This window comes from Emydura macquarii, unplaced genomic scaffold, assembly GCF_026122565.2.
Source record: "Emydura macquarii macquarii isolate MOO-44397 ecotype Brisbane River unplaced genomic scaffold, CSIRO-AGI_Emac_v2 contig_2473, whole genome shotgun sequence".
In the NCBI taxonomy this organism is placed as follows: domain Eukaryota; kingdom Metazoa; phylum Chordata; order Testudines; family Chelidae; genus Emydura; species Emydura macquarii.
Genome location: NW_027132610.1, coordinates 561,304 through 574,327, shown reverse-complemented (window position 1 = coordinate 574,327; position 13,024 = coordinate 561,304). Strand labels below are relative to the sequence as shown.

At 42.1% G+C, this 13,024-nt stretch overlaps 1 protein-coding gene across 2 annotated transcripts in view; it reads left to right on the top strand.

Annotated features, from left to right (window-relative positions):
- The window catches only part of ALKBH8 (alkB homolog 8, tRNA methyltransferase), a 67,331-nt gene that overhangs the window by 20,699 nt on the left and 33,608 nt on the right, over positions 1-13,024 (top strand). The window lies entirely within an intron of this gene.

The following is a 13,024-nucleotide window of genomic DNA, read 5'->3' as shown; positions in this document are numbered from 1 at the left end:
GCTAAATGCCCTCCCCGTCTGCTTTCCTGTCATTCCTAAAAACCTACATGTTCTGCCGTACTAACATGCACTAACAACCACACACAACTCCACTGTGCACTACTCCCATTGCTATGCTGCATTGCATGTAGACATTGCATGTATACATTGAATGTATTCTAGCCATTGCTAGTTGTCACATACATCTGCGGTACTATGTAAATAGCAGCAACAATCCCAGTGAGCCCACTTAATTTATATAGCAGTCGACAACCAGGGTCTAATTTTCAATGGGGCCTTGTGCCTGTATGGGCACATTTTATGAGCTAATGACTACACGTGTGGGTGATGTATGCTGTCACTTGCTCGTTCAGGTGCACAATGAATGCGAGTGTGTGTGTCTGCAAAGATGCACCTGTACAAGTGGAGATTGAATGCGGATAATCAAGCCCTGAAAGTCTGAAGCTGTATCCTGATTATTAGCCTGTGGTTGTGTTGGTGAGGATAGATAGAAGGAGAGAGGCATGGTCAGGCAGTCTGAGTACAAGACTGGGAGCCAGGAACTCCCTGCAGTTCTAATCAAGGCTCTGACACTGGCTTCCTCTTTGGCTTTGGGCAGGTTGCTTAGACCAATGTTTTCAAAAGTGTCCACTAACTGTGGGTGCCTCCCATGTTTCTAGGACCAGCTGTGAGTATAACATGAGTAGGGTCAGGGCATGCTCCCCCACATTGCCCAGCCCCTTTTCTCTAGCCATGAAAGAATAGGTTTCTTTTCATGCTCATTCAGTTTTTGGCCTTGCTTTTGAGGCCGTAGTTTCTATTTTAATCTAATGTGGTGTTTAAAATGTGAGCATCTGTCCATAAGAAAATGGGTTGAGGCCTTCAGTTGATTTTATGTTAAGTCCCTGCATTGGAAATGGTTGCCTAGAGGGGAGAGGCTCTGTATCCTCTCATCAGTCCCCTAAGCAATCCAGTCCTACCCAATTTATTTATTTATTTTTAATACATGCCGAGCATTCAGACATGGACATTGGGAACAGCCTGCAACAAAGTTCTGTTCCAGTGTAGCCCAAAGTTTTAATGCCTTTTCATGATGGACCATTGATGCACTTCTCTGGTGAAGGTAGTCAGTGTATTTTTAAAGGCTAGTAAATCAAGCCTAGTGGCCCATAAATTACTGCATTATTTGACAGCCTTTCCTTCTGGTACCTTTCTAACTTTTTAAACTTCTGTAATACACGTTGTTTGCATATTGAGATCCTCATCTGCATTTAATACATTAATCTTGGCTGCAACAATATGCCCTTGGCTATTGTAACCCATCTCTACTTGGTGTGGCATTCTGTCCCCCTCTAGTGGTGCCTAAATCTAGGCATAGAGATTAATGACAGCCTTAGCCAATAACCATGTGGCTTTTAGCTCCTGCAGTAGAGACTCATACACTAAGCTTTAGAGGTCCCAGGTCTGATCCCGCCAACCAACGACCAGGGTCTCTCTGAGTTATGCTATTTTAGTATTTCTTTGTCTGAGCCCAACAGTTTTCCCCCTGTTATTTTCAACATACAAAAATTATGCACATCTATGATGATGCATTACATTAAAGCATTTTTGTACTCATCTTTTGTTCTCCTTATCCTTTCATGTTTATCTAACACATTCACTGGGTTATGCAATGTAGTTGTAGCTGTGTCGGTCCCGAGATGCTAGAAACACAAGTTAGGTGAGGTAATATCTTTTATTGGACCAACTTCTGTGGGTGAGAGAGACAAGTTTTCAACCACACAGAGCTCTTCACGTCTGGGAAAATTACTCCCTGAGTCACAGCAAAATGCAAGGTGGAACAGATTTCCCAGACCTGAAGAAGAGCTTTGTGTGGCTCGAAAACTTGTCTCTCTCACCAACAGAGATTGGTCCAATAAAAGATATTATCTCACCCACCTTATCTCTCTCACATTCATTGGGATGTCAGTTTACGTCTTTTAATAAATTTGTTACACATAAATATTGTACGCTAGAACAGGGTTTTTTTTAATTTCTGATTTCAGCCTGAGTGTCATCCCTTGACTTGTTGTTCCAGTTTGCTTTACATTCATGATGAAAAACCATTGTACTGCTGATCTTTCCTTTATTGTTCTCCAATTCTTTTAAAAAAGAATTGCCCTAGAGCTTAGGCACGACCTGTGATGGGGCAGGGTGCAACCTGGACTGTGGGACTGGCACGTTTGAAGGGCTTGGCAACCTGGGCTACCTCTGACATTGTGATGCTAATGTTAAGCTACAAACCTCTGATAGGCACTGCACTTCCACAGACATCCACAGGCAGGGACACGTTCAAATGAGTTATGTGAATGATTTCCCAGTCATTCACAAATCATCAATAGAGAGACTCCAGCCAGTTCCCCCCTCAGCTCCCCAGTCTTGCACCCTAGAACTGTAACGTATTGCACTGGTCAGAAGACTGGCCAGTGTAAGTTTGTTAAATATTTCCCCACTCCCTCAGTGTGGAGTGGGCACACACTTATCTTTGTAAACTGAGCTGAGATTTCCCAAGCCCTTCAACCAAAACCACACTGTTTTAGGTTAAATATAAACAGATTTATTAACTACAGAAAGATAGATTAAGTGATTATAAATGGTTAGCATAAAGGTCAGAGTTAGTTACTTAAGAAACAAAAGAAAATTCACAGTCTTAAGTTCTGCAAATTAAGCAGGATTTGAATCAAGCAGTGTCTCACCCTGACAGATGATACAAACAGGTTACAAATCCCCATTACATAGACTGGACTCTCTTACCCAGTCTGGGGCTACCGTTCCACAGTTCAAAGTCTTTTTCTTCCAGACATGCTTTCAGGGGAGAAAAGCCATGTGATGATGTCATTTCCCCTCTTTTATACTTTCTTCCACTTGCTGGAAAGATCCTTACTGTGATCTGAGTGCTCTCTCTGAGAAGTCTCTGGCCACTGGGAGAGTGGATTCTCTTTAATGGGCCATCAGCACTGTCTGGGCAGTGATAGCTACTCCTTCATTGTAACTGAAAGGCTGGTTTTGGGTGTTCCTAACCTTACAACATATTTCAGTAAAACACATAGCAAAACTTTGTGTCTTCATACACAACGATAGTATGTACAATTCAACAGGATATCAATGTTCAGAATATCAAGACTTTTCAAATGATACCTCACAAAGGAGGCATTGTACAAAACAGAACCCTGGTGAATATGGGGGTTCCGGGTGCTACTTTGAGGTACAGAGTGTCACAGTACCGTAATAAACATCTTAAATACAAAGAAACAGACTAGCAGTCTATTGGATCCACTGTTGTATCTCTAAGCCGGGCCACTACATATTGTAGAAGAAGGAAAAACATCGTAATACATGTGTATACTTTATGTTTATACTAAGCCATGGGGTCATATTTCATTCTGACTTCTACCTGATGAGCAGCTTATACAGGCATGAGGATTGAGCATCCTTCTAACTTTTATCCTAGCTCGCGCATATGCAGAATGTTCTTCCTATCCATATAAATGACTAATCTTGTTTTTTTTTTAAATCTATCCAGGTACTTATTCCCCCTCTCCCCATTACCATAATATCTGAGCATTTCACTGTCTTCAGTGCATTTATCCTCACCACACCCTGTGAAGTAAGGAAGTGCTATTATCCCCAGTTTACAGATGGGGAACTGGTGCATAGAGAGGCTATGTGGTTTGCCCTAGTTATACAGGAAGTCTGTGACGGAGCAGGGACTTGAACCTGGGTTTCCCAAGTTCTTGTCTAAGGCCTTATCCATTGGATTGTTCTTCCTCTGAAATCTAGTAAGGTGTTTACCTCAATAATATCTTGCAACATAACACATACTATTCATAGAATCATAGAATCATAGAATATTAGAGTTGGAAGGGACCTCAGGAGGTCATCTAGTCCAACCCCCTGCTCAAAGCAGGACTAACCTCAGCTATATCATCCCAACCAGGGCTTTGTCAAGCCGCAGCTTAAAAACCTGTAAGGATGGAGATTCCACCACCTCCCTAGGTAACCCATTCCAGTGCTTCACCACCCTCCTAGTAAAAAACTTTTTCCTAATGTCCAACCTAGACCTCCCTCCCTGCAACTTGAGACCGTTGCTCCTTGTTCTGTCATCTGCCACCACCGAGAACAGCCTAGCCCCATCCTCCCTAGAACCCCCTTTCAGGTAGTTAAAGGCCGCTGTCAAATCCCCCCTCACTCTTCTCTTTTGCAGACTAAACAAGCCCAGTTCCCTCAGCCTCTCCTCATAAGTCCTGTGCTCCAGCCCCCTAATCATTTTTGTTGCCCTCCGCTGGACTCTCTCCAACTTGTCCACATCCTTTTTGTATTGGGGGGCCCAAAACTGGACACAATATTCTAAATGCGGCCTCACCAATGCCGAATAGAGGGGAATAATCACTTCCCGTGACCTGCTAGCAATGCCCCTCCTAATGCAGCCCAATATGCCATTGGCCTTCTTGCCAACCAGGGCACACTGCTGACTCATATCCAGCTTTTTATCCACCGTTACCCCCAGGTCCTTTTCTGCAGAGCTGCTGCCCAGCTCGTCGGTCCCCAGTCTATAGCTGTGCATGGGATTCTTTCTTCCTAAGTGGAGGACTCTGCACTTTTCTTTGTTGAACCTCATTAGATTTCTTTTGGCCCAATCCTCCAGTTTGTTTAGGTCACTCTGTATCCTATCCCTACCTTGCAGGGTATCTACCACTCCCCCCAGCTTAGTGTCGTCCGCAAACTTGCTGAGGGTGCAATCTACCCCATCCTCCAGATCATTAATAAAGATGTTGAACAAAACCGGCCCCAGGACCGACCCCTGGGGAACTCCGCTTGTGACCGGTTGCCAGCTAGACATGGAGCCATTGATCACTACTCGTTGAGCCCTATGCTCTAGCCAGTTCACTATCCATTTTATAGTCCTTTCATCCAACCCATACTTCTTTAACTTGCTGATAAGAATACTGTGAGAAACCGTATCAAAAGCTTTGCTAAAGTCAAGGTATATCACATCCACCGCCTTCCCTACATCCACAGAGCCAGTCACCTCATCATAGAAAGCAATCAGGTTGGTCAGGCATGACTTTCCCTTGGTGAATCCGTGTTGACTGTTCCTGATCACCTTCCTCTCTTCCAAGTGCCTTAAAATGGATTCCTTAAGGACCTGCTCCATGATCTTTCCAGGGATTGAGGTGAGGCTGACCGGTCTGTAGTTCCCCGGATCCTCTTTCCTCCCTTTTTGAAGATGGGCACTATATTTGCTTTTTTCCAGTCCTCAGGGACCTCCCCCTGTTGCCATGAGCTTTCAAAGATAATAGCCAATGGCTCTGAAATCACCTCAGCCAACTCCCTCAGCACCCTCGGGTGCATTGCATCCGGCCCCATGGACTTGTGAATGTCCAATCCTTCTAAATAGTCTTGAACCTGTTCCTTCAGCACTGCGGGATGTTCTCCTTCCCATTCTGTGCCACCCAGTACAGCAGTCTGGGAGCTGATCTTGTCTGTGAAGACAGAGGCAAAAAAGGCATTGAGTACCTCAGCTTTCTCCACATCCTCCGTCACTAGGTCGCCTCCCTCTTTCTTTAAGGGGCCTACACTTTCCCGAATCTTCCTCTTGTTGGCAACATGCCTGTAGAAACCCTTTTTGTTCCCCTTCACGTCCCTTGCTAGCTGCAACTCCAATTGTGCATCTTTCCTTTTCTTACTGATGAATGAGTCCGTCCAGTAGGAAAGTTCTTCAGACCATTCCTTTGTAAGATCAACCTGTGCAAGTCTAATTTGTTTTTGTGATAAATTTAGTAATGGTTTCTTCTTCCCATTCACTGTTTAGAAAGCACTGAAAACAGTTACCCACGTCAGTGGCAGTGTTGAGTTTGAGAGGACAGTGTTACCAGCTTATAGAATGTACATCTAAATGTTTAAAAAGTCATCTCCAAACAAGGAAATAGAGAGCCTGATTCTCCTCTCTGTTGCACTATTTTACACTGGTGTAACTCCACTGAAATCTATGGTGTTATGCTGCTGTCAGACAGGTGGAATAGAGTAGGGAATCGAGCCCAAGCTATTTTTCTCCCCTCCCCTTTACTGTGATTACGCATGTCTGTATTATGGGGGAAGGAGCAATACAGAAAATAATACCACTATTTAGGACAACACGTATTCCTCTACTGGTGTTAACAGGACAGGCTAAACTTTGAAGTGCAGAGGCAGGCACTCAAAGGAGGGAGAGGACAGAACAGCAAAGAAGAGCTGGCAGGATTGAAAGAGAGAAAGACAGTGATGAATCCTGAGACGTACATAGTATCTTTGGAGAGGTACAGAGAGTCTTGTCTCCCACTGAGCTTCAGTGGGAGCTGAGGCCATCTGCACCTCTCAGGAAGTGCTCTTCATCTTGCAGTATCAGACCCAACGGGAGTGACCTCAAACATTTCCCACCTTTCTTGGGCAACTACATGGTTGAGTGAGACTACCAAAATGTCCTGTTGGGCTTCCATAGGGCATACCAATCAGTATATTCCTCTTGCATCTAGGAGCTACTACAATATAAATAACAATAATGGGAAAAAGAAGTCAGAGCATTTAGTTCGGTTTTCTTTTCTTTGCTGAGAAAATGCCATAATAAAGAGAAGCAGGGGAGATAAAAGCCAATCTTAAGCATTTAACTGTCCATCCTCCTCTTCTTGAAAGTGTCCATTGTTTGAACAAAATACAGTGAAACAGGACACAGCAGTTCTCATACAAATAACTTCCACTGTTTTGGGGAGGCTGTTGTTTTCTCTGCCTCCATATGGGGTCTCTAGAGATGCGTAAATTACAGCTTCTTATCAGAAGTGTGTGACTTAATTTGAGGCCAGCTTTGCAATGATCTCAGAAGTTATAGTTTAAGCTTCTGAAAGGAGTTAGGGTTTCCTTTTGCAGACCTGAAGTGACTGTGAAAGGAGCTTAATAATAAGATTTTTTTCCTCCTCGAGCTTACTGATATTGGTTTAATTTGACATTTAACACAGTGTCACAAATAAGCCCCGGTTAGTTTCTGATCCGTTGTTAAAAAGATAGAGATATAGGAATTGCAATATCAGAACCGACCAATGGTCCGTCTCATTTGATGTCTTGTCTTTGACACTGGCATATTCTGGATGCCGAAGGCATGACGATCCCATAAGTATCTAAATGTATCATGGTATAGAACACAGACCATAACTTTGTATTGTAGGGTGGCCTTTTTTCCTGATCTTGGATCTTCTATCCCCAATGGTGCAGTTCTGTCCTTCTCCTCGTCATCCCAAAGAGTGAAGTGGAACACTCTATTTGCAACTGCACTCATTTGTTTTGGACCAGGTAAGTTTCAGGATGTTCAGCTAATCAGTCGGATTCATCGGTCAGGTTTAGACAATGGTGCAGAGAACATGATGTGTCCCTAAACTCAGCCAAAGTCCCACACACCTTAGAATTTATTCTGGATAGTCAAATATAGTTATTGAGTCTCTCAGTCTAAAAGGACAATTTATGGCTTTGTTCGGCATCTTGCAAGAAGGGAACACCAGAAAAAGACAAGCCATACAATCTTTAAAAGTACTCATGAGTGGCACTGGTCGAATGCTGATCCTATGGGATATCCTGCTAATAACCTCTTTCTGTGCTGAAAACTGGCTATTTATTTCTGCACTTTGTTTCCCATCTTTTAATCTGTTTCTAATCCATATGGGTTAAGACATAGCAATAGAGAAGGCCTTACTGTAATAAAACCAAGTTTTCTTAATAGCCTCTTGAGAGAGATTTTTTCAGAAGCCTTTTGAAATTCTCATTTTTATCTAGTGGTTTTCATTTATCTGTTGTCTTGTGAACTCTAAGAATTCAAACAAGTTAGACAGGCACTATTTACCCTCACATAATCCGTGCTGCCACCAGTTGTATTTTGCTTATCTTCTTTAGACACTTACTCAGTTTAATGTTTGCTTGATGTTTTGTTTCCTTTATTTGTCTTTCACAGTAGGCATACGATTTCTTATGTGATTGATGAATTGTCCTGGTGGTAATTAAGAGAGTTTGAGCAAAGTTATTCCCTCTGCACACTAACAGCATAACTGTGCTAGGTGAAATTGTTAAATGAAAGCAAACATTCTTTAAAAAAGTGTTGTTATAGCTGTAGCGTCTTCCTGTAAAAATATCAGACTTAATATTTTAATCACAGCAGTTTAACCTTGAATAAGACCTAGGAGTTAGTCAAAGCAATTGTGCTTGAAATAATAAGTCTGTTTTCCCTAGGTGAAAAGTCACCTCCTCAAACCCCTTGAGGGGCTCTCTTGAGCTTGCAGGGTGGATAGCATGCCTTGCATCTGCACTAAACGGCCATCCCAGGCCTTTTACAAGCATTGGCTGGAGGCCTGAATTGGTGCAGTCTCCAGTGGTTTCTTTGCACGGCAGGTAGAAGCCACCAGGGTTGGAGGTGCACTAGTTTATTCTATCCCCTTGACTAGATTCCACTACACAATAGCTCATTCTTGGAAGTAACAACAAAGCTCCTGCTCCCATCAGCCGTTTCAGGCATCATGAGATAGATGCTTCTGGAATCCCAGCATGCATAGGTGTAATCACAGTTGTAAAGCATGCTGGGAGTTGATGTTGCAAACAATGCTGTTTTGTGAACATGCCAAACTGTCGTAGGGTCAAGTAAGGCAACCATTTAATGTGACTGACATTCATACGACATCTTCCTTGAATATGTGTATCCTACATATCTATTACCCTAGCAATGTCCACTCGACAAATGGCTTCATATGCTGTATCAGGCCCAAGCACAGTGACAAAGCCCATCAGAGGAAAGACTCCTAATCTTTCAATCAGTATTGAATTCAGCCCTCAGAGAAAGGGAACAAAAACCTATCCCTCAGCGCTGCATGGGAATATGTCATATTTTTCCTCTTTTTTTTTAAGGCAAGAAAGACTATTGTATTCAGAAAATATACTATTCCCAGTTTCTTTACGTCTGTCCTTCTCTTTTTCCCCATTTTTATTAAAGATTCTTCTCATCACCTTCATGTCCTACTGTTGCTTCCACCTGATCAATTATTATTTTAATCTTTGCAGGGCTCCTGGAAGCTCATATTTCCTCTTTCATATAAATTGTCCAAATGGAACCCCATGCTGTAAATTCCTAATCCCCGCCTCCCCATTCTCCCTTCCACAATGACATCTGCTGCTAGGCTAACTCCTCACTTAGCCAAAAGATAGCTGCAGACACCCAATGTGAACAATGACATGGTCAAGCATCCATTTCATGAAACCCTCTGCAATCTATTTACAGAGCTGGCTTCACAGTGAGATGCCATCAAGAGGAGCATTCATACAGAATTGCCCCAAGAATTATGATGCTCTCATCATTTCTCTGGGAACTGTTTGACAGTAATTTGCTTTGAAGCAAGACAGCAGCATCTGTTTCTTACCTCACCCCCATCCCACCAGCTGTTATAGAAGGTACAAAATCAAAGTTAAGCTACAAAAACAGCTGAATGTTTAAAGGATGTATTTTAAAAATATTCTATTTTCCCCCTTCCCCCCTTTTTGGCAAAACTCTCTGAATCCCTGTTGCCTCTTTATATTTCCTGGGGTATAGTGAACCTTAAAAACTTTGCTTTCACTGTCAAGGGCCACACCTAAGACAGTAGCTGAGGAAATTTGGCTCTCACCTCTCTCCTGTATAGGAGCCTGTGACATACCCAGGATACAACTGAAACTGCTGAATAGCTGTGTCTCCTCAGTTCTCCAACCTGGAATGCCTTTTCCACTGCTTTACTGGCGAACAGCCAGTCCTGGCATGTTAACACACAGCTTCCAGCATGTAACTTGCTCCAAGTTACACAGTATTGAGTGCTGCTAGTTAGCCACTCATGAATTACACTGCAGAAGAACACCAGCAGATTTTCTAGTCCCAGACTTTCCCCAAGAAATGTGTGTCTTGTAGTCACACTATTGGACAAAACAAGCTCATATGAAATCCGTCATGTCATCAATGGAAAATGATATGCACCAGTTTTGTTATCCCAGATGAAGTTCCCCCACACACTTTAATCCAAACACAGTGGAACAAGTTTATTAACTACAGAAAGAAAAGAAATATTTTAAGTGACTACAAGTAATGAGGCTTAAAGATCAGGACTGGTTACTAAGAAAATAAAAAGATAAAATGCAAGCTAAGTGAACCTAAAAGCAAAAATGTTTCTCTCACTATAAGCTTCCCTCTTCCCCCCCCAAGTTCAGTTCCTTAAGAGTTGTTGATGTCATGAGCAGAGATGAAGGAGCAGAATGAGGTCAAGCATTGTTCTCTCATCTTTATAATTCAATTCCTTGCATTCGAAAAATCCTTACTGAGTCATGGTGACAGTTTTTTGTGGACATGCAGTTTGAACCGTCCTTAAGATGAAATGCAAATTTCTTGTTCACGCCTTCCCCGGGCCAGAGAATGACCGCTTAAGCAGGTAATACTCCATTAACACCTGGCTGGGGTGCCAGTGTGTCTTTGTTTCTGAAAACTGATTTGGGCCTGCTTTTCTCTCTTGGAATATGTCACAGCAATGTTATACAGTAAAATCTTATAACTTCACATACAATTTTGGTACATATCCTTTATCAGGACAGTAATGTTCAGCAGATTGAGTTTTCAAATGATACCTTACAAGGCATACTTTGTACAAAATTGGTCATAATGCTGTAAAAGTGGTGAACATAATGGTATATAGACTGTCATAGAGCTCCCTTTCCGAACTTTCTCTCACTGCTCTCACCAGCAAGCAATGAGCTTCCTGCCCAGCATTGTTGAGCTCACTCCTCTTACTCACCCGTGAATTGAGTTGTAACGTTACAATATGCCCTGAGTAAGGGGTAGCATGTAGCTTCACCGCTCCAGGAGCAGACTAGAGAATGAATTGAGAACTGGTGAGTTGCAGTCCCTCTCCTGCTCCCTTCTTGCTCTGTGAGAGGAGTAAGTTAATTCACCATTTTTTTTCGGGAGCAGCTTACTTCTTCTTCCATTCACCTTGGCTGATGAGTGGAGGAGGCAGAGTTGGGCCCCTGCCCATTCCCTGCTCCTCTCCCACCCCACTTGTTTGCTGGGGAGAATATCAAATAAGGACACCCTGCTCTACTCCCTGCAGCCAGAGTCAAATAAGGGGTGGAGGGATTCTTGCTGCTGTTCACCACAGCTCCAATGAGCCGCTTCACCAGCCCCCAATCCAAGACTTTGGCAAATAGGATAGTGACGTTTTAATTGGGAAGATACTAAGCTAAAAAAGATTCCATCTGATATTGAGTGCAAAGGTACAAGGGGTTTTGAAAAATATACAGTACTGGTGAAATAGGTTCGGAACCACACCAAAAATCTACCTCGCTATGAGAAAGGGGACTTGTTTGTTGCTGCTGTTCTTGTTGTTTTTGAAGCATTGGAAAGCTGCCTAGAGTTTTCTGGCCTTCTGAGAAACAATCCCAAATGCTTACCAAACAAGCAAAACTTCCACAACATTGCTTTATTAACCTGATATTGAGCTAACAGAGCACTGTTGATTCTTGCCCATTGCCTCCAAACCTATTTGCTGTTTTTATAGACTGTCACTCCAGTCTTTCTTGTTTTGCATGCTGAGGCAGCATCATTTCATTTCCACTTTGTGGCTGCCTGGCTGTTAAGATTTTAGTGTGATATACAAACGCATAGATGGAATTTTCCAGTGGAATCAACCACATTTACTGAAGTGTCTTGTTATTTCATAGCTTGTCTTAGAAAATTCTAATTGTCTTCCATGTAATGGGAAGTATGACTATAATAAGTATCCTAAAATGTTTTATACCTTTGGAGGAGGATAGAGTACCATGGAGCCTTTCCACTGACTTCAGTGGAAGATGGATTGGACCCAGTATATGTTTTGTTTCAAACGAGATTGAAATAGTATGCCTGTATATTTTATAAATAAACAAAACTAAGTCCTCTCTCACTCTCCCCTGCCTTTCCCTTCCCCCCGCCCCTCATGCTTATCACTATGGTATCTGAGTATCTTTTTAGTAATCATAGAAGATTAGGGTTGGAAGGGAGGTCATCTAATCCAACCCCCTGTCAGAGGTGAGGATATGCCCCTAATGGGATCACCTGTTTTAGGGAACAGTATGAAATCTCAGTTGTGATCCCATAAAAGTTGTGGTAATGGATCAAAACTCAAGCAGCTTGCAATTTAAACTACAATAGATTTTATACAGCTGTGTATGTAGCTTTTCTCTCTGATGCCCTACAATCCAAAAGCTTTCTTGGAATGTAACAGTGGTGTATCTGATCTTAGAAAAATCAGTTTTGTTATTTGGTGGTGGACATGTAGTGGGATTTCTTTCTTTCTTTCTTTCTTTTCTTTCTTTTTTTTTTTAAGCAATCTTTATTTCTGGAAGAGTCTTATCATTAGAAATTATTTTCATTCTCTGTGCTATTTTTGGAAGATCAGTACATGGTGCATAAAATGAAACCTCTATTGCCTGCCACAAATTAACACCGAACAAGCTGAACTCAAGGGCATTAGAAAGTCATTATCTGTAACTGTTGCATTTCAGTAATATTTCAGTTCTGGAATTCAATAGAGAAAGCTAATTTCATCTCGTCAGTGACATCATTGTCCATTGTTATAGGAGTCTATTTTAGAACTGTGGCGAATTTCATTGAAAAGTTCACGCATACAAATGAAGCCACCATATGATAAAATAAGAAACAGTCACAATTAGTCTTTAAGCAAAGAAACAAGCTTAATTTGTTAAGGTCCTAGCGTGGCATATTGTCTCTCCTGGATTTAAATTGGACTTTGATACTATCTCAACATATTGTAGCAAATGGAGTTCAAAATCAATCTGCCTTTGCACCCTCTCTCCACAGCTGAACAGTTTGCATGCTACAATACCTTCTGCATCCGTTTTTGTAATTAGGGTTGTGTTCATTAGTGTTTAGACTTTTAGGGGCATATCCTCAGGTGGTTAAAAATATCAGAGCTTCACTGACTTT